Source organism: Mauremys reevesii, linkage group 14 (assembly GCF_016161935.1).
Source record: "Mauremys reevesii isolate NIE-2019 linkage group 14, ASM1616193v1, whole genome shotgun sequence".
NCBI classification, from domain to species: Eukaryota; Metazoa; Chordata; order Testudines; family Geoemydidae; genus Mauremys; species Mauremys reevesii.
The window spans coordinates 22,112,070-22,131,301 of NC_052636.1; the positions used below are offsets into that span (position 1 = coordinate 22,112,070).

The window sequence follows — 19,232 nt, forward strand, 5'->3', positions numbered from 1 at the left end:
GGGTAAAAATTCACGGTGCCATGTACGCAGGTTACCCCTGTGTTTTTGGCCCGGGTTAGTTGGTCTGCTCCCACCAACTTCCCCGAGACCAGCATGACAGCACTCCCGGAATCTATTAATGCTATGGTCTTTATACCATTCATTTTTACTGGTCTGGTATATCCATATGAGGTCATTGTGACCCCTACCAGGCCGATTAGGCCACATTGCTCCCCGTAATTCCCCAGATTACACTGCATAGGTTCTTCCTTGTTGGGGCATTGGGCTGGTATATGCCCCAATTCTCCACACTCATAACACTGCCCCTCATTCCGGTTGTCACCCTCTGCCTGGGGCTATTTGGCCGGCCCCCCACCTCTCTTCCTGGCCTCGAGCCATTCCTCGGTGTCTTTCCTCCCAGTTACAGTTCTCCTATAGTTCTCGACAGCCCGGGGCCTTGGGTTTGGGGTTGGCTTCCTGGATTGGCGTGTCTCCCCGCCTGGTGTCTGGAACAGTTCGCGCGCTGCCAGCTGTCTTTCCACGAGGGAGACCAACTCATCATAGGTAGAGGGATCTTTCTGGGCAACCCAAGACCTGAGACCTGGTGGTAGCCCCCTCATATACCGTTCCAATACCAGTATCGCCATCATCTTCTCAGAGCTAAGGGCCTCAGGGCGCAGCCATTTCTGGGTCAGGTGTATCAGGTCAAACAATTGTGATCGGGGTGTCTTGTCCTCCATAAACGGCCACTCATGGAACCTCTGGGCTCGCAATGCCGTCGTTACGCCGAACCTGGCCAGGATCTCTGCCTTCAGCTGGGAATAATCTGCTGCAGCCTCTGCAGCCATATCGTAGTTGACCTTCTGGGCTTCCCCACACAGGAATGGGGCAAGGATACCAGACCATTGATCTTGGGGTCAGGCTTCCCGCAGGGCTGCTCTTTCAAAAGCCAGGAGGTATGCCTCCACATCATTCTCCCGTGTCATTTTCTGTAGGCAGTGGCTAGCCCATACGGTCCGGGTCCCTTCACAGTTGCGATTCTGCTCCATAAGGGCCTTCATCTGGTTCACCAGGTCTTTCAGCAGGGCTCGGTCTTGAGCAGCCTGACTCATCAAGAGATGATTGGTCTCTTGCTGCATTCTAGTCGCCTCCTGTTGGGCGGTTGCTTGGACCCGGGTAGCCTCCTGCTGGGCCGCGGTGGCTTGTATAAGAGCCTTGACCACGTCGTCCATCTTAAGGATGGGAGGGTTTTGCCTAACCGTGGTCTAAGTCCCCAGCGCGCAGATCCCACTCCTGACACCACGTGTGGCAAATTGCCGGTACTGTTATGCTGGGTCTCGCACTCTCTCTTCTTTGGGGAAGGTTCAGGGCGCCATTGCTTGCCTCTGAATCGGTATTTTAATTACCCCACTAGTGTCCTTGAGGAGGGGAGTGGAGAGGGAGGGACCTGGGCCCGCCCTCTTCTCCAGGTCCCAACCCAGGGGCCCTGAGGATAGTGGTAAACCACTTGAACTGATGGTTCCTTCCCCTGGGCTACTTCCTGCTCCTACCCTTCAGCTTGTGGGGGCTTCCTGCCTGTTGCGTTGCATGCGGGCCGGATAAAGCACAACAACCAATATGATTGCAAGCTGAATCATTTATTATTTACAATGCATCATATTATATAGGCTTCTCCATATTAGCAAACGTCAGACACACCAACATTACATTGCTGCTGATTGGTTCTTTGTCTGATACACACACTTTTCACATGCATGGCCCTTTGCTTACTGGTTTCCCATTTCCCATGCAACTTATCTGATCCCAGTTAGGCCACCTGGCATTTGCCTCGCTCTGGCAGTTCCCTACTTTCTCATAACAACTTTATCTAACTCCTCTATTCTTGTTGTCCTGCTGCTGTAACTTTCCACCAAGGCAGCATAGGGATGATGTAACCTGACATCTCCCCCTCTTTTCTTAAAAAAAAAAAACATCCAATAAACCTCTCCAAACTTCATAGCAAAAGGCGTACAAAACAGGAAAATCACTTCATCAATTAAATCATTTACAATAATACAATTGCATCCTGGCTTACTTCTAAATTCAAAGCTATCCACAGTTTAAGAATTCTTACTATTAACTTCTGCTATTAAACACTAAAAAAAAAAACATCACCACTTATATGCCCTTAGCCTAATACAATTACAATTACATAGCACTATATACATTCTTCAGCTAATACAACAAAATTATTCATAACCAAACAATTACAAACTAATTTCTTTGCCTACATGTATTTACAAAAATTTCAAAACACCAAAAACTGTTCTCTTTAGCATCTTTACAAAATTCAACTGCTGTTCCCTCTAGCAATCACAGAGTTAACTTTTACTCTGCCTAACATTACTTGCTTGTAGTTAATTACCTTGTCTATCAACTACACCCTCAAGGTTATCAACCAGTTTTCCAAGCTTGTTGTCTGTTGCCCGCCGCCTGGGCCCGATCCTTTTTTCCTCTTCCTAAACCGTTCCTTACATGAACACCAACTTATTTCACTATCAATTTAGCTAGAAGGGTGTACTTCTTAACTAGCCCCCACCCTTCTAATCTCTACTGCAAGCAATTATCTATACTTTCCCACCGTGGGGGCTACATTTTCATGCATAACTTTAATTACAACATCTGCTTTCAGCCTATCTATTTTAAATATAGGCTACATCTAGTATCAAGCAATCTACAACAACCAATAATCAGCACATAACACAAAATTAACAAAATCTAATAAGGCTAACAAAAGCACTTTACATAAAGGTACTCTGGGTCACATAAATTCAAAGCCATTCTCCCAAATTACCTAAATTTATGCCTAATAACACCATAAACTCCCCCCCCTTTGAGAATACTCAACAAACCTTTTGGCCGAGGTTTCTCAAACTTTAAAAACAAATTACAATCAAACTCTAAAAAATCGGGGTCACCATTTGTTGCGTTGCATGCGGGCCGGATAAAGCACAACAACCAATATGATTGCAAGCTGAATCATTTATTATTTACAATGCATCATATTATATAGGCTTCTCCATATTAGCAAACGTCAGACACACCAACATTACATTGCTGCTGATTGGTTCTTTGTCTGATACACACACTTTTCACATGCATGGCCCTTTGCTTACTGGTTTCCCATTTCCCATGCAACTTATCTGATCCCAGTTAGGCCACCTGGCATTTGCCTCGCTCTGGCAGTTCCCTACTTTCTCATAACAACTTTATCTAACTCCTCTATTCTTGTTGTCCTGCTGCTGTAACTTTCCACCAAGGCAGCATAGGGATGATGTAACCCGACACCTGCCCTCCCTCTGTACAAGCCAGGTGCCCCTTACCTGGGGTCTTGGACTTCTTAGCCCACTGTAGCACTTCTCCAAACTTTCTTCTGCTTCCCTTCAAACTGTTCTCTGCTCCAACTCCTTTCCTGTCTGATTGGAGCAAGGGTCTTTATCAGGTGACTGACTGCAGGTGCTCTAATTGGCTTCAGGTGCTCTAGTTAATCTATAGCAAACTTTCTTCCCTCTACAGGGAATAAGGCTCCCTTCTAACCCTCTCCTGCTGCCTCTGGCCACGCTGTATCACACTGTGTACTGAGAACTCCAAGGCTTTTCCATGCCATGTGCTGTGAAGCTTGTGTTTGGGACACAGGAAGTAGAAGCCACTTGGCAAAAGGAATATAAAGGGCAGCTGCATCATCTCCATTTTGTCTTCAATCCCTCTTCCTACCTCTGGAGCAACTTCTCTACAAACTGAAGGCTTGAACAAAGGACTGAATAATGTGGATGTTTACCAGAGAGCCTTTCAAGCCAGTAACTCACCAATACTGCTAAGAACCAGATGTATAGATTTCTGAATGTGTCTGACTGCTTTCCCATTTAACAACTCCCTATTTCTTTTTCTTTTATAATAAACCTTTAGTTTAGATGCCAATGATTGGCTGGCATCGTAGTATTTTGAGTAAGATCCAAACCTATACTGACCTAGTAATGTGACTGACTCTGGGGTCAGAAGAACACTTTGTTTATGTGAGCAGAGTTTTTAAATAACTCTCACTGTGCTGGACCTAGGTGCTGATTGGGAGTCAGAGAACTGGGATGGAATAAAGGGGGCCGTGTGATTTCTTTTTTTCAGTTTCTCGATAACCAGTGTGGGGGATCAGAAGCACAGTTGGTGACTGGTTGGTGAGTTTAACTTTCGTGTTAACCACCAGTTTGGGGAGCCTGTGCTCTCCCTTTTTCAGCCTGCCCTGGTCTTGGCATTTTCAGTGAGGACTAGCCCAGGCACACCGGGTCACACGAAGTATTAAAGTTAAATTAATAGAATGTTTTTTATGAGAAAGTTTTATGAAATCAACAGAACTCCTTTGTTTTCTTTCATCTGAGCAGGGTTTCCATTTTCCAAACCTGATGTGATCTCCCAGCTGGAACAAGGGAAGAGCCATGGGTCTCAGACCTGCAGGGTTCAGAGGAAAACAGACCCTGAGATCTCCCTGCAGAGGTGAGGAAACATTAAACCAACTCTGAGTGTGAAAGTGCCTGAAGGAAACATCTGGGATGCCCTACCAAGCCCTTGAGAGGTCTCTCAGTTCATTATTGTTGCCAGCAGGGGTCATATCCTCAGGGTAACTATAGCTCATGGCTTCCGTAGATTCTAGCAGACACCAGGCAGTAGCTTCCTCCCTTCCCCCTGAGAATTTGGATGGGATTTGAAAGCCAAATTGATCCCCTCCTCTCTCCTGTTTTGGGGAAGAGTACGGGGGAGTTCAGTTTGTGATTTTTATTTGACCTCCCTCCAGCACTTAGTTTGTTTTGGCTTTTCACTTTTCATCCCTGTTTGATGCTTCTGTCTTTTTCACAGCAGGTGATGCAATGGCATGTGAGAAAGAGGAGCAGAATTCTCAGCAGAAAAATGTTCAGCAAGTGGATAAACACAGAGCATTATTGCAAAGATCAAAAAGCAATGCGTCCAGGAGTCATGAGGAGGAAAAATCCTGTGAGATTCAGCACAGACCAGAGAGAGAACAAGGAAACCAGCCGGGGGTGAAAATGGGTAAACGTATTTCCTCTCAGGGAACTCAGAAGGACCTCAAGGAAACCACAACAAAGCAGGAAATCATCATTGGAAAGAGAAAAAATACATGCACAGAGTGTGGAAAAAACTTATGTGACTACTCAGCCCTTCTTGATCATCAGAGAATCCACACAGGGGACAGGCCCTACGAATGCCGTGAGTGTGGGAAAACCTTCACTCAAATATCAACCCTTTCTGTTCATCAGAGAATCCACACAGGGGACAGGCCCTATGAATGCTGTGAGTGTGGGAAAAGCTTCAATCAGAGCTCACAGCTTATCAAACATAGGAAAATCCACATGGGTGAGAAACCTTATGGATGCTCTAAGTGTGGGAAATGTTTCTTTAATCGTTCAGGTCTCATCTTACATCAGAGAATCCACACAGGGGACAGGCCCTACAAATGCAGTGAGTGTGGGAAAACCTTCACTCAAATATCAACCCTTTCTGTTCATCAGAGAATCCACACAGGGGAGAGGCCCTACGAATGCAGTGAGTGTGGGAAAAACTTCACCAGCAGCTCAGACTTTTCTAAACATCAGAGAATTCACACAGGGAAGAGGCCCTATGAATGCCGTGAGTGTGGGAAAAGCTTCACTCAAAGATCAGACCTTTCTAAACATCAGAGAATCCACACGGGGGAGAGGCCCTACGAATGCCGTGAGTGTGGGAAAAAATTCACTAGCAGCTCAGCCCTTTCTAAACATCAGAGAATCCACACGGGGGAAAGGCCCTATGAATGCTGTGAGTGTGGGAAAAGCTTCACTAGCAGCTCAGCTCTTTCTGTTCATCAGAGAATCCACACGGGGGAAAGGCCCTATGAATGCTGTGAGTGTGGGAAAAGCTTCACTAGCAGCTCAGCTCTTTCTGTTCATCAGAGAATCCACACAGGGGAGAGGCCCTACGAATGCCGTGAGTGTGGGAAAAACTTCTCTTGGCACTCAGCCCATATTCGCCATCAGAGAATCTGCAATGGCAATGAACACCATAAAACCCTCTAGGGCTATCAATTTTTTGTCTTTAATACTTTTCCTGATTCCCACATAGTAACTTTTTAAATCTGTTTGAACTGTTTGCAGCACTGTTATCCCTCAGCTTGGCCAGATGAGTGGCCCATTTATGCCTTTTGTAGTTTGCCTTCTTTTGAGGTGGGCCCATTTGTCCTTTCTATCAACTCAATTATCCCACAAGTAACTGGAGTGTGCCTTTCCTATGAGGAACCAGGGAGCGTCACATTTATACCATTCCTCCTATTGCAAAGTTATTGTTAGTCACCAGTGATACAGATTGTATCCTTGCCAGTTGTTCTCACGTTGCTCTGGGTTGTGCTGAAGAGCAGTTACATTGGGAATTTTTCATATTATAGTTAAATAAAGAGGAGCAGGGAAAAAAGTGTCATTTCAGCCTCTGTGACACTGGAAGGAGATGGGGTGGTTCAGAGATTCCCTCCTTCCCCATCACTCCAGAACTGTTACATTTTGGCTTCTCTGTGCAGAGTTTATTTTCATCACATTCTATCCCTCCACTTCTCAAAATGTCATATGAGGAAGAGTTCTCAGCTGTCTGTGCTTGGAGGTGATGCTTTGATTTCTTTCCTCCTATATCAGAGTTGCTATGACTGGAGCTGAAAGTGTCAAAGACCTGGAAGGGGAATTTAAATGGATCCCAAACACAGTGTGATTATTTGGCGTTTAAATTCCAGGTTTCATCTATTGGTAAAGCCACTTCTGGCAAGAGGATTATTTCGTCTCCCATTATGGGGATGCTGGGATACTTACAATTTTGTAAATAACATAACTGACTATTGAGAGAGTGCTGAGTGAAGCTGCTTTGAATGGATCAGAGGAGAAAGTGATGGGAGAATCTCTTGTCCTGATTCTAAATAATCAGATGTAACCTGCTCTGGAATTTCTCTTGATACTTTCATTGTCATGTATTCTGTCTCTCTGTGATGTGGGTTTCTCTCTTTCCTGAAGGCTGTTTGCTCACCCAATTGGATATTAGTTCAGTTCGATAGGACGTAGCTCAGATTTCTTGGAGAATTGAAGACAAATGACCATTTCCTAAAGTCCTCATTTGTCACTTCAGCTTTGCTTTTTCCCCACCCCTCCATGGTGACACGGAGAAAGTTCAAGTGCAGTTCTGTCAACAGTGGAGAACTCTCCAATTTACTGCACGTGCTAACAAAGAAACAGCAGTGATTTAAAATCTCCATTCGGAAATGGTGAACAACAGCAGAACCCCAACTAACTGAGGGAAGTGCATACGATCACAGTGGAGTTCAATTATTTAAGTCAGTATTTTCTCAGATGATTTGGGGAGAGAATTCCACATTAAGTGATTTTTAACTTGGCAAAATGCGCATGTATTTGGTTCCCAAAGCATTTTTGTAACCCATGCCCCACAGAAGATCTTTCCTATTCGGAATGCTCCCCTTCATGATGCAGATGTTGAGGAAAGAGAAGTGGTATTTTTGTTCAATTTATCCTTAATAGATGCTGAAAATGTGTATAAAATGAAATCAATGTTGGAAATCTAATAGCAGCAGAAAAATAGCTCTTTTTAAATAGAAATTCTAGCTCTGGTAACAAAGATTCTGATCCAGGCCTGTATCCAGTCCCTTGCCTGGCCCTGTGTCACCAAATTAAAGAAAAGCTGGGCATGTTTCCGGAAACCATTGCTTACGACACTGCTGAGCTTTTGAGTGGTTTTGTAAAGGATTCTACTTCTGAGAAGTGTAAATTTACCCTAAAAAGGGCAAGGAAACAAAGGGCATCAGGAATGTATGTTTTTTCGGATGAGGCAAGAAAAGGGAGTAGCATTATCCCCCTTGGGTAGCCCCTGTTCAATTCCAGGTCAGAAAGCAAAACTCTCCTGCAAGAATATCCAAAAAATATTGGGTTTCACTTCACGTCATAAGTACAGTTGTGGGCAATTAAATGATGACCCTAAAATTTCATAAAAGCAAAGAACGCTGAACAAAAAAGTGTGGGAAATACGGCTGTATCTGAGAAAATGGCTTGGAATGAAGGAAGACAAAAATTGATCGGTCGAGAGAAAAGGCCCTGTTTCCCCCTAGTTTGGAACTTCTCTCACAACTACTGGAATAGAAAAGCTAAACAAATGGTATCCGATTGTTGTAAAGGAGATTGAAGTGAGGCCATTTTCTCCAGATAAAAGAAAATGGTCATGTCAGGAGTGGGATTTGAAACCTCGTCTCTATGCAGAAACCAGAACACCCAAGAGAGAGGAAAAGAGAGTCTTAAAACTGGCACTTTGGACCAGTCCCAAATCCTAACGCTACAAAGAATGTGACTTATCAACCCTAGTTTTCATTAATATTTGATGACACTCTTTAGGGAGGCCAAGATGGCACATCTCTTTCAACTCCTAGAGACCTTCTCCAGCACAGCTGATTTTTAGGCACACTCACCCGGACCTAAAGTTACACGTTTCCTGGAGTTCCATGAGTTCTGCAGTGTTGGAATCTCCCTGCTCACGTTTTAAGCAAACAAAAGATGGGTGCTGGCATTCTGAGACCCTCAAAATCCTGCCCTGGGGGCCAGACAGTTAACCAACCAGCATCCACAACGTCTACCATCATAGCATCCTGTCTGGCAACAACTCACTTATCAATAGCTGGGGTCTGAAATCCTCATTTCTTTGTTGTTCTATCACTGTAGTCTCCACTTTCCTATTGCTTGTCTGTATAATCTCTGTCTGGTTCTGTGATTGTTTGTCTGCTGTATAATTAATTTGTTGGGTGTAAAGCAATTAAGGTGGTGGGGTATAACTGGTTAGATAATCATGTTACAATATGTTAGGATTGGTTAGTTACATTTCAGTAAAATGATTGGTTAAGGTATAGCGAAGCAGAACTCCAGTTTTACTATATAGTCTGCAGTCAATCAGGAAGTAAGGGGGGGAATGGGAATGGGGGTAGGGGAATTGGAGTTATATTTTGCTAAGAGGGGAATAGGAAGAGGGAATGGGAACAGGGACACAGAGAAGCCTCTGTGGTGTCAGAGCTGGGAAGGGCGATACTGAGGAAGGAAAGTGGCATCATTGCTTGCTGGAAGTTTACCCCAATAAACATTGAATTGTTTGCACCTCTTGAACTGCGTGTATTGCTGCTCTCAGGTCATGCGAGAAGGACCAGGGAATGGGAGGGTGATGGGATAACCCCTCTAAGAAGTACGTCTTTCAGGGTGTGAAAAACCTTGGAATCAGTATAATTAAGCTGCCCTAAGCCATGGTTAGATAGTGCTAAATGAAAGGACAGATTGTTCTGTCAATGTAGCTATTACAGGGATGGAGAACCCCTCCACTCACTGTAGCAACTGTCTACTCCACAGTGCTAGAGCAGTGTCACAGCAGCATTTTAAGTGTAGACAGCCTCAGAGTGAGACCAGGTCTGGCTCTGTGGATGCTCAGGCACTACAAGAAGAGCAGTGACAATACACTGATGCTTCCGTAGTTGGCAGGATTCAAACTTGCCTGGGGAGACCCCAATGGATTTCTAGTCCATCGCCTTAACCACTCAGCCACAACTACTTGGTGTATAGGTGCTTCACTACACAATGATTCTGTTCTCACTGAATTGTCACTTCCCATTGCTCAGACCAGCTCCCCCAGCACACTCCTGGCTGTGCATTAGTGTAGGTGTGTCCATGGCTGAACAACAAGAGTTCCTGCCCATTTCCCTTCCGGCTGGAGCATGATTAGAGTGTGTTTGTGGTTAACAACATTGCTATAGATTGTTGTTCATTCCCCACACTGACAATTCAGACCGTCCCGTTCCTATTCGAATCTCCACCAGATCATGCCAATAGCCGGAGTCAGGATTTCTCTGGGGCACTGAAATGTTTCAGGGGGTTGGTGCATGAACTCAGCCTTGCATCCATCGCTGATGTTTCATGGACTAACAGCAGCAGCATAAAGAAAGAGCTGATCCAATATCTCACTGTCAGAGGTGAAGGTGGCCTCGTCCCGTCTGCATGACCATTGCCATTGCAGGAGAGAAGGTGTCAATGGAATCGAATGCCCTGGCTCAGACAAGAGACACAGGGAGGTTTTGCTGTTCATAGATCTGTGCAAAGGAAATTGTGTCTCTGTGTGAAATCGAGGAGGGAAATGAAACGTCCACATGGTGGCCCAATGCCCTAAGGAATGTGGGCGGTGGACTCCGGCTGGGAAATGATTTCACAGGATCAGTGTATTGCCGTGATTAAAAGCTGTGGCTAAAAGGCAGCCACTGTTGTTAGTACCTGAACCTGTGTAGGGAACATAAGAACATAGGAACATAAGAAAGGCCGTACCGGGTCAGACCAAAGGTCCATCTAGCCCAGTATCTGTCTACCAACAGTGGCCAATGCCAGGTGCCCCTGAGGGAGTGAATCTAACAGGCAATGATCAAGTGATCTCTCTCCTGCCATCCATCTCCATCCTCTGACGAACAGAGGCTAGGGACACCATTCTTATCCATCCTGGCTAATAGCCATTTATGGACTTTGCCACCATGAATTTATCCAGTCCCCTTTTAAACCTTGTTATAGTCCTAGCCTTCACAACCTCCTCAGGTAAGGAGTTCCACAAGTTGACTGTGCGCTGCGTGAAGAAGAACTTCCTTTTATTTGTTTTAAACCTGCTGCCTATTAATTTCATTTGGTGACCCCTAGTTCTTGTATTATGGGAATAAGTAAATAACTTTTCCTTATCCACTTTCTCAACATCACTCATGATTTTATATACCTCTATCATGTCCCCCCTTAGTCTTCTCTTTTCCAAACTGAAGAGTCCTAGCCTCTTTAATCTTTCCTCATATGGGACCCTCTCTAAACCCCTAATCATTTTAGTTGCTCTTTTCTGAACCTTTTCTAGTGCTAGAATATCTTTTTTGAGGTGAGGAGACCACATCTGTACACAGTATTCGAGATGTGGGCGTACCATGGATTTACCGGTATATAAGGGCAATAATATATTCTCAGTCTTATTCTCTATCCCCTTTTTAATGATTCCTAACAGCCTGTTTGCTTTTTTGACCGCCTCTGCACACTGCGTGGACATCTTCAGAGAACTATCCACGATAACTCCAAGATCTTTTCCCTGACTCGTTGTAGCTAAATTAGCCCCCATCATGTTGTATGTATAGTTGGGGTTATTTTTTCCAATGTGCATTACTTTACATTTATCCACATTAAATTTCATTTGCCATTTTGTTGCCCAATCACTTAGTTTTGTGAGATCTTTTTGAAGTTCTTCACAATCTGCTTTGGTCTTAACTATCTTGAGTAGTTTAGTATCATCTGCAAACTTTGCCACCTCACTGTTTACCCCTTTCTCCAGATCATTTATGAATAAATTGAATAGGATTGGTCCTAGGACTGACCCTTGGGGAACACCACTAGTTACCCCTCTCCATTCTGAGAATTTACCATTAATTCCTACCCTTTGTTCCCTGTCCTTTAACCAGTTCTCAATCCATGAAAGGACCTTTCCTTTTATCCCATGACAGCTTAATTTACGTAAGAGCCTTTGGTGAGGGACCTTGTCAAAGGCTTTCTGGAAATCTAAGTACACTATGTCCACGGATCCCCGTGTCCACATGTTTGTTGACCCCTTCAAAGAACTCTAATAGATTAGTAAGACACGATTTCCCTTTACAGAAACCATGTTGACTAGTGCTCAAGAGTTTATGTTTTTCTATGTGTCTGACAATTTTATTCTTTACTATTGTTTCAACTAATTTGCCCGGTACCGACGTTAGACTTACCGGTCTGTAATTGCCGGGATCACCCCTAGAGCCCTTTTTAAATATTGGCGTTACATTAGCTAACTTCCAGTCATTGGGTACCGAAGCCGATTTAAAGGACAGGTTACAAACCTTAGTTAATAGTTCCGCAACTTCACATTTGAGTTCTTTCAGAACTCTTGGGTGAATGCCATCTGGTCCCGGTGACTTGTTAATGTTGAGTTTATCAATTAATTCCAAAACCTCCTCTAGTGACACTTCAATCTGTGACAGTTCCTCAGATTTGTCACCTACAAAAGCCAGCTCAGGTTTGGGAATCTCCCTAAAATCCTCAGCCGTGAAGACTGAAACAAAGAATCCATTTATTTTCTCCGCAACGACTTTATCGTCTTTAAGCGCTCCTAGGACACCCGAGTGGGTATTAAGTCCATTGCCGTAACCAGGGATAGTCGATTATTTTATCAGGATTCAAATTTCTTGGTCAAGGTATAGTCAATGTATAGACGCCAGAGAAAATAATACACTGATGATGATAAGAAGAATATAGAAATATTTTGCAGTCACTATGGGCATAACTATGATAATTGTTTTGTGTTTCACTCTTTATATATGGCACCACCTTCCTTCCCTTTAGACTTCTAGTTTACCAAGAGTAAAACTAAACATCTCTTCAGATACCAGGGTGTTTGTGTTCATTCCTGCTAGCTACATGGGGATTTGATGTAGCTGCTTTCAATCCTCCGGCTCTGCCGGAGATAAGTAACATTTCAGGCGGTCACTGAACTGAAGGAGGGAGATCATTTTTTGACAGGTTACGCCTCCTCTTAAAGGTGTTTGTCTGGCAGCCTTGGTTCCCAGGTCTCTCCTGAGGGAAGAAAGTTTCTGTGCAAAATACCAAAACTTTTAACAGAGCAGAGGGAAAGGCAACGGCCACATGATGAGGCCAATATGTACCACAACATGATTCTTTTATGTGGGATGACTCTGAACACTGACTGATCTGCACTCTCTTGTGTTTGAAGAGATGTTTAGTTTTGCACTTGGGAACCTATAAGGCTGAAGCAATGTTATGGATAGTGACACTGCGATTGAAGGGTGATTTAAGGTTGTAAAAATTGTTAAAAACACTGAGCTTAAACTTGAACTGCCTGTTATTAAAGGCTGGTTTCCCCACATCGGTTCCATAAGCTCTGCTAGAAAGGCCCTGGGTTCTCTCCTGCCTCGGTGGGACCTAGAGGGAATCATCCCCTGCTGCCCTTGGCTCCAGGCTGATTTTTCTGGGGAGGGGGCGTGGAATTGATTTGTTTGCTGTTGAGAAGGGAGCCAGGCCAGTTCTCAGGGAACGAAAACTCTTAGCATCTGCCCAGCCCAGGCTGCTGCCCTGTCCCAGCCTCTGTTCCCCTGGGGGCCCTGCATGTTTGACGCTAGAGCAGGCCGGGAGCAGCAGCTGAGGCAGAGGACACCTGGGCTGGGCAGATAGGAGGGAGTTTAGCAAGTGGAAATGGTAAAACCGCAGTGAAGTATTACCTTGGACTCGACGGCATTTCTCCATTGGTCTGTCTGCTTTGGGGCAGGGACAATGACACATCCTGCTGCATTCGTCATTTCAAAGGGCGGTTTAGGATTTTCATTCTCAGACACGGTGCACAAAGCAGGACTCAACCCAGTGTGCAAACGAAATGAGCCACTCACAGGTTCTGGCAGCCACAATGAGCATTTGGTGCAAGAGCTCAGACCTGGCCCGTCCCAGAGGGAGGCAGGGTGTCTACAAGAAGCTTGGACCACTGATCTATCAGCGCCTAACTCCCAAACTTTCAGTAACTCTATCGTCAGTGCCCGTGAGTGTAATTTAAACCATGAGAAAAACCACACTAGGCTAGACCAAAGGCCCATCTAGCTCTGAATCTTGTCCTCTGACAGTAGCCAATAGCAGGTGCCCCCAAAGCCACCACTGGGAGTTGAACCCAGGATCACCTGTTTACAAGGCAGGTGCTTTAGCCAGCTAAGCCATGGTCCCTGCCTGGGTGTAAGACATAGTGTCTGCCCACACCTGACTCCCTGCCATCTCCACCAGGCCCTGACAAGCTTTCCTTGTGTTTGGATTCTGCAAAGCAGAGGAGCAGGTGACGTTTACCTTGCAAGCTGTGTGTGTGAGTGAATCTTTGGCCAGGTCTGCACTACAAAGTTGTTTCAGCAGAAATATATTGCTCAGGTGTGTGAAGAACACACAACGCTCCCTCGGTCGGCAGCTTGGTGTGGCTGGTGTACACACTGCAATGCCACGTCTGGCGACAAACCTGCCCTGTTTTGGTGACAAAATAAAACCACTTCAATGAGAGGCCTAGAGCTTTTTGCAGCAAACTTACAGTGACAGAGTGCCAGTGTAGATGCTGCTGGTCATTAAATCACCATAACTGGCCTCCGCCAGTATCCCACAATGCCCGCCGTGAACTCACCTGCCCTGCATTCCTGCTAAAGAGGCTGGGCCCCTCCCCTTTCCTAGCTCCAGGAAGTTCTGGCAGCTGAGCCTGCTGCTCTGCTCCGGCAGCCAGGAGCAAATCACTGCCGTGGAATGCTGCTCTCCGGCCCTGCGAACACAGAGCAGGGGGCGGGAACTTCCATACATGGGGGGGCTACCGGCATCCGAACTGTGACACCCTATGACACCCCTTCCCTCGAGGAGGCTCTTACCTTCTAAACAGGGACGGCTGTTTTCTAGTAAAATCACTACAAGGGAAGGAGAAAACTCGAAAGAGGTTCCTGCTGGCGCTCACGTCCGTGAACCCGAATACTCTCTCAGTCCTCAAAGAGAGACCTGGAGAAGGAGACTTGATGAAGCAAAGCCACAGGGGTCTCTGAGGTTTCCCTGGCCCCTCACCCCTGTCCTGCCTGGCTGATGTCAGCATCTCTCTGTGAGGTCACCACCTCCCCACCACCTTGGACCAATAGTCTGAGGTCCTGCAAAACGCCTTTGTGATGTCACTGCCGCACCCCTCCCTTGCTGTGCCAATGTCCTGCCCCGGCCAGGCACTTTGGAGGTTTGAGCTACTCCCTGTGGATCACCCCACTCAAGGAGCGTTCGTTCTAGGCAGCAAGCCGGCTAGACAGGGAAACATCAGATGCTGCTCCCAATGCTACACTCAGTTTTTCAGAAATCAGTCGACTTTATGGCCAGAAGAGACCATTAGAGCATCTAATCTGACCCCCTGCATATCACAGGCCTCCTGTAGGACACAAGAGGTACTTTGGGGGCAAAGACATTCCAGAAAGGCATCTAGTCTTCATGAAATGACATCAAGAGATGGAGAATCCACCACTTTCCTTGGTAGCTTGTTCCTGTGGTGAATCATCCTCGCTGTTGACTATGTTGTAATATGAATTTGTCTCTTTTCACCTTCCAGCCATTGGGTCTTGTTATGCCTTTCTCTGCTAGATTAAAGAGCCCTTTAATACCCAATCTTTTCTCTCCATTAAGGCACTTCAACACTTCAATGAAGTCACCTTTCTATCTTTTGATAAGCTAAACAGGTTGAGCTCTTTCAATAGCTCACTAGAAGGCATTTTTCTCCAGCCCTCAGAACATTTGGTGGCTTTTGCTGCCTCAGCTCCAATTTCACAACATCTTTTCAAACGAGGACACCAAAACTGGAGGCAGTATTCCAATATCTGTTCTGTCCCTATTTCAAACTTGTGCTCTGCTTCCAGGAACACCCCAGCCAGACAAGTTGGTGTCAGATCTGCCTCGCCTGCTTGATGGCCCACTAAGGACCATCAGCTATACAATCGACCCATTGAGAGAAGGCAGAAACGCCTTGTGACTCAGCAAGGTCTGCAGGGACCTGCCTATGGACAGAACTCTAAGGTTTTTCTATGCCATGTGCTGGACAGAGTGTCCTTGGGACAAAGAAAGCAAAGACCACATGGCAAGAGACTATAAAAGGCTGATTCCTCATCTCCATCTTGTCTCCATTACTGCTTCATACCTCTGGAGGGACTTTGCTACAAACTGAAGCTCTGTACAAAGGACTGAATGACCCATCCCAGCTGTGGATGGACTCCAGAGACTTGATTTGAACCTGCAGTTTATTCCATCACTGCTACAAGCCTGAACCAAGAACTTTGCCATTACTGGATGTAACTGATGCCTTTAACAATTTTAACTCTCATCCATATTTCTTACTTTTTATGAATAAACCTTTAGATTTTAGATGCTAAAGGATTTGCAAGAGCGTGATTTGTGGGTAAAATCTGACTCGTCTATTGACCTGCATCTGCGGCTTGGTCCTTTGGGGTCCATTGAGAGAACGTTTTTTCTTTTACTGGGGTATAGGTTTTCATAACCATTCATCCCCATAAGGAGTGGTGCTAGTGGTGATACAAGGGAACTGGAATAGCTGAGGGAATTGGTTCTATGATGTCCGATTGGCCAGTGGGGTAAAACCAAAGTCCTCTCTGCATGGCTGCTGTGACGTGCTTTAATAGTAAAGCGCACCCAGCCTCGGGCTGTGACTGCCCTGCTCCAAGCAATTTGTCCTGAATTGATACTCTCAGCAGTGTCCCACCAGAGGCCGCATTGTTACAGGGGTCATCCGGGATTACAACTGGGAACTCTCCAGCTCAGGATGCGCTTCCTCAGCTAGGGGAAGTACGTAACCCACACACCTCCAGGGTGTGGTGGGGTGTCCCAGCTAGTGGCACCAAGATCACTTAGAGAGAGCAATAAAACATGTCTTCTATACAGCCTTCTCTAACAGCCGGGTGGCTTTTAGTTCATGCTGGAGAGGCCCACACACTAAGCTCCAGAGGTCCCCGGTTCAATCCCGCCCACCACCGTGTCACCAACCTGGATCCGTCAGAATAACAGAGGCAGCTGCCACCCCAAGGAGAGAGCTGCCATGCCACACCCGGCTGAGAAGAGGTACCAAGCAGCGAGTTGACACCCTTCAGAGCTTCCTGTGATAAACTGTGAACTTAGGACAATAGTGGGATGGTGAGAACTGTTGCCCTCAGAGTGGCCTGGGTCAGAGCCCATGGGAGATCTTGGGCTTCCCCCCCCATGCCATCTGCTGCATCCTTCCCCCCAAAAGGGCCAAAACCCTGACCAAGAGGCAACATTCCCATGAGCAAAGGCCATCACGAGGCATCTGTCTTTGAAAGTTTGCAGAGGATGCGGGAGCAGAAAGGGGAGAGAGGATGAGGGTGGCTCTTGGGAAGAGGGAGCCTTATGGGAATATCATGTTTACCATCAACCCAATGATCAGATCACTGATGCCTAGAATCTTCCCGGACATGTTGTAATTGATTGGATCTAGGTTTTAAAATGGGTACCACATTTGCAGATGGAGAAATGTCAGGGAGTTGAGTGGAAGGTCATTGCAAGCTCAGCTAATTAGGCAATGTGGCTTATGCCCCATCTAACAAGCTCCTTAAACAATAGCTCCCAGTTTTCATTCACATTGTTCTGTTTAGTGTTTTTCTCCAAAACACTTTTACTAAACCTTTGGGTCAGCTTTGGAAAGTTAGCCCTTTCAGCGCACCAAATATAAGTATTGCTGGTGGGGACTGCCCTCTATTGGTCACAAGAACGGCCATACTGGATCAGACCAATGGTCCAGCCAGCTCAGAATCCTGTCCTCCCACAGTGGCCAATGCCAGGTGCCCGCGAGGGAATTGACAGAACAGGGAATCATCAAGCGATCCATCCCCATTCCCAGATTCTGGCAAACAGAGGCTGGGGACACTTCAAGGGCATGTTTCTTTATCCCTGCCCATCCTGGCTAATAGCCAATGATGGACCCGTCCTCCATCAACTTATCTAGTTCTTTGGTGGACCCTGTTATAGTCTTGGCCCTCACAACATCCTCTGGCAACGTTTCCCCAGGTTGACTGTGTGTTGGGTGAAGAAATACTTCCTTTGGTTTGTTTTAAACCTGCTGCCTATTCATTTCATCGGGTGACCCCTAGTTCTTGTGTTATGAGGAGTAAATAGCACTTCCTTACAGATCCAGACTAACACGGCTACCCCTCTGATACTTTCTCCAAACCCGTCATCATTTTATAGACCTCTATCCTAGCCCCCCCTTAGTCACCTCTTTTCCAAGCTGAAAACTCCCCTCTGTCTTATTAATCTCACCTCACATGGAAGCTGTTCCACACCCCTAATCATTTTGGTTGCCCTTTTCTGTACCTTTTCCAATTCCGATATATCTTTTTGAGATGGGGGACCAGCTCCAGTATTCAAGATGTGGGCCTACCACAGATTTTATAGACAGGCAATATTATATTTCAGTCTTGCTAGCCATCCCTTTCCTAATGACTTCCCAACATTTTGTTCACTTTTTTGACTGCCAATGCACATTGAGTGGATGTTTTCAGAGAACTATCCACAGTGACTCCAAGATCTCCTTCTTAAGATGTAAGAGCTAATTTAGACCCCATCAGTTTAGATGTAGAGCTGGGATCATGTTTTCCCATGTGCATTACTTTGCATTGATCCACATTGAATTTCATCTGCCTTTTCGCTGCCCAGTCACTCCGTTTGGTGAGATCCCTTTGTCACACTTTGCACTCTCTTTTGGACGTAATTAACTTGGGTTGGTTTGTATCATCTGCAAATGTTGCCACCTCACTGTTTACCCCTTTTTCCAGATCACTTAGGAGTATGTTGAACAGTGCTGGTCCCAGTACAGACCCCAGGGGGACACCACTATTTACCTCTCTCCATTCTGAAAACTGACCACTTAGTCAGACTCTTTGTTTCTTGCCTTTGAACCAGTTACCTATCCCAGAGAGGACCTTCCATCTTATCCCATTTTGCTTCAGAGCCTTTGGGGAAGAGACCTTGTCAAAGGTTTTCTGAAAATCTAAGTATGCTATATCCACGGGATCACCTTTATCCACATGCTTGTTGACTCCCTCAAAGAATTATAGTAGTTTCATGAGGCATGATTTTCCTTTACAAAAACCATGTTCATTCTTCCCCAATGTAAGCAGGGGCAGACTCACCCGCCGGCGCCTCCTGCTGGTCATCTTGGGAATTAGCTCTCCAGCCGTCAGAGCACACTCTGCAGGCTGGTGATCTGCCTTACCGCAGCTGGCCCCCTGTCCCTCCCAGGACCCTGGTGCCCCTTTTACCCTGGCAGTGCCCCCTGGCAGTACCCCCCCAGTTCTGGGTCTCCCCCTCCCAGGGGAACCCCCACCCACTATCCCCACATCACCTCAGTCTTGGCTACTGCCCAGTCTCCATCCAGCCCCCATTCACTGGGGCAGACTGCAGTATGAGCCACTCATCACAGGCAAAGGGGTTTGGATCTGTCACCTCTGCTTCCCCCTGGGCTGCCCCATTGCAGCCCTGCACCTATTCAGCCTAGAGTCAGGCCTGCAGCCTGGGGATTTCCAGGCCAGA

General features: G+C 46.0%; 1 protein-coding gene and 1 pseudogene across 1 annotated transcript in view; one reads left to right on the plus strand and one right to left on the minus strand.

Moving 5' to 3' along the window:
- Positions 1 to 6,186, plus strand: part of LOC120381685 — a 72,308-nt pseudogene extending 66,122 nt beyond the window's left edge.
- Positions 1 to 19,232, minus strand: part of LOC120381684 (zinc finger protein 850-like) — a gene marked incomplete at both ends in the record, with an annotated part of 320,266 nt that overhangs the window by 235,408 nt on the left and 65,626 nt on the right. The window lies entirely within an intron of this gene.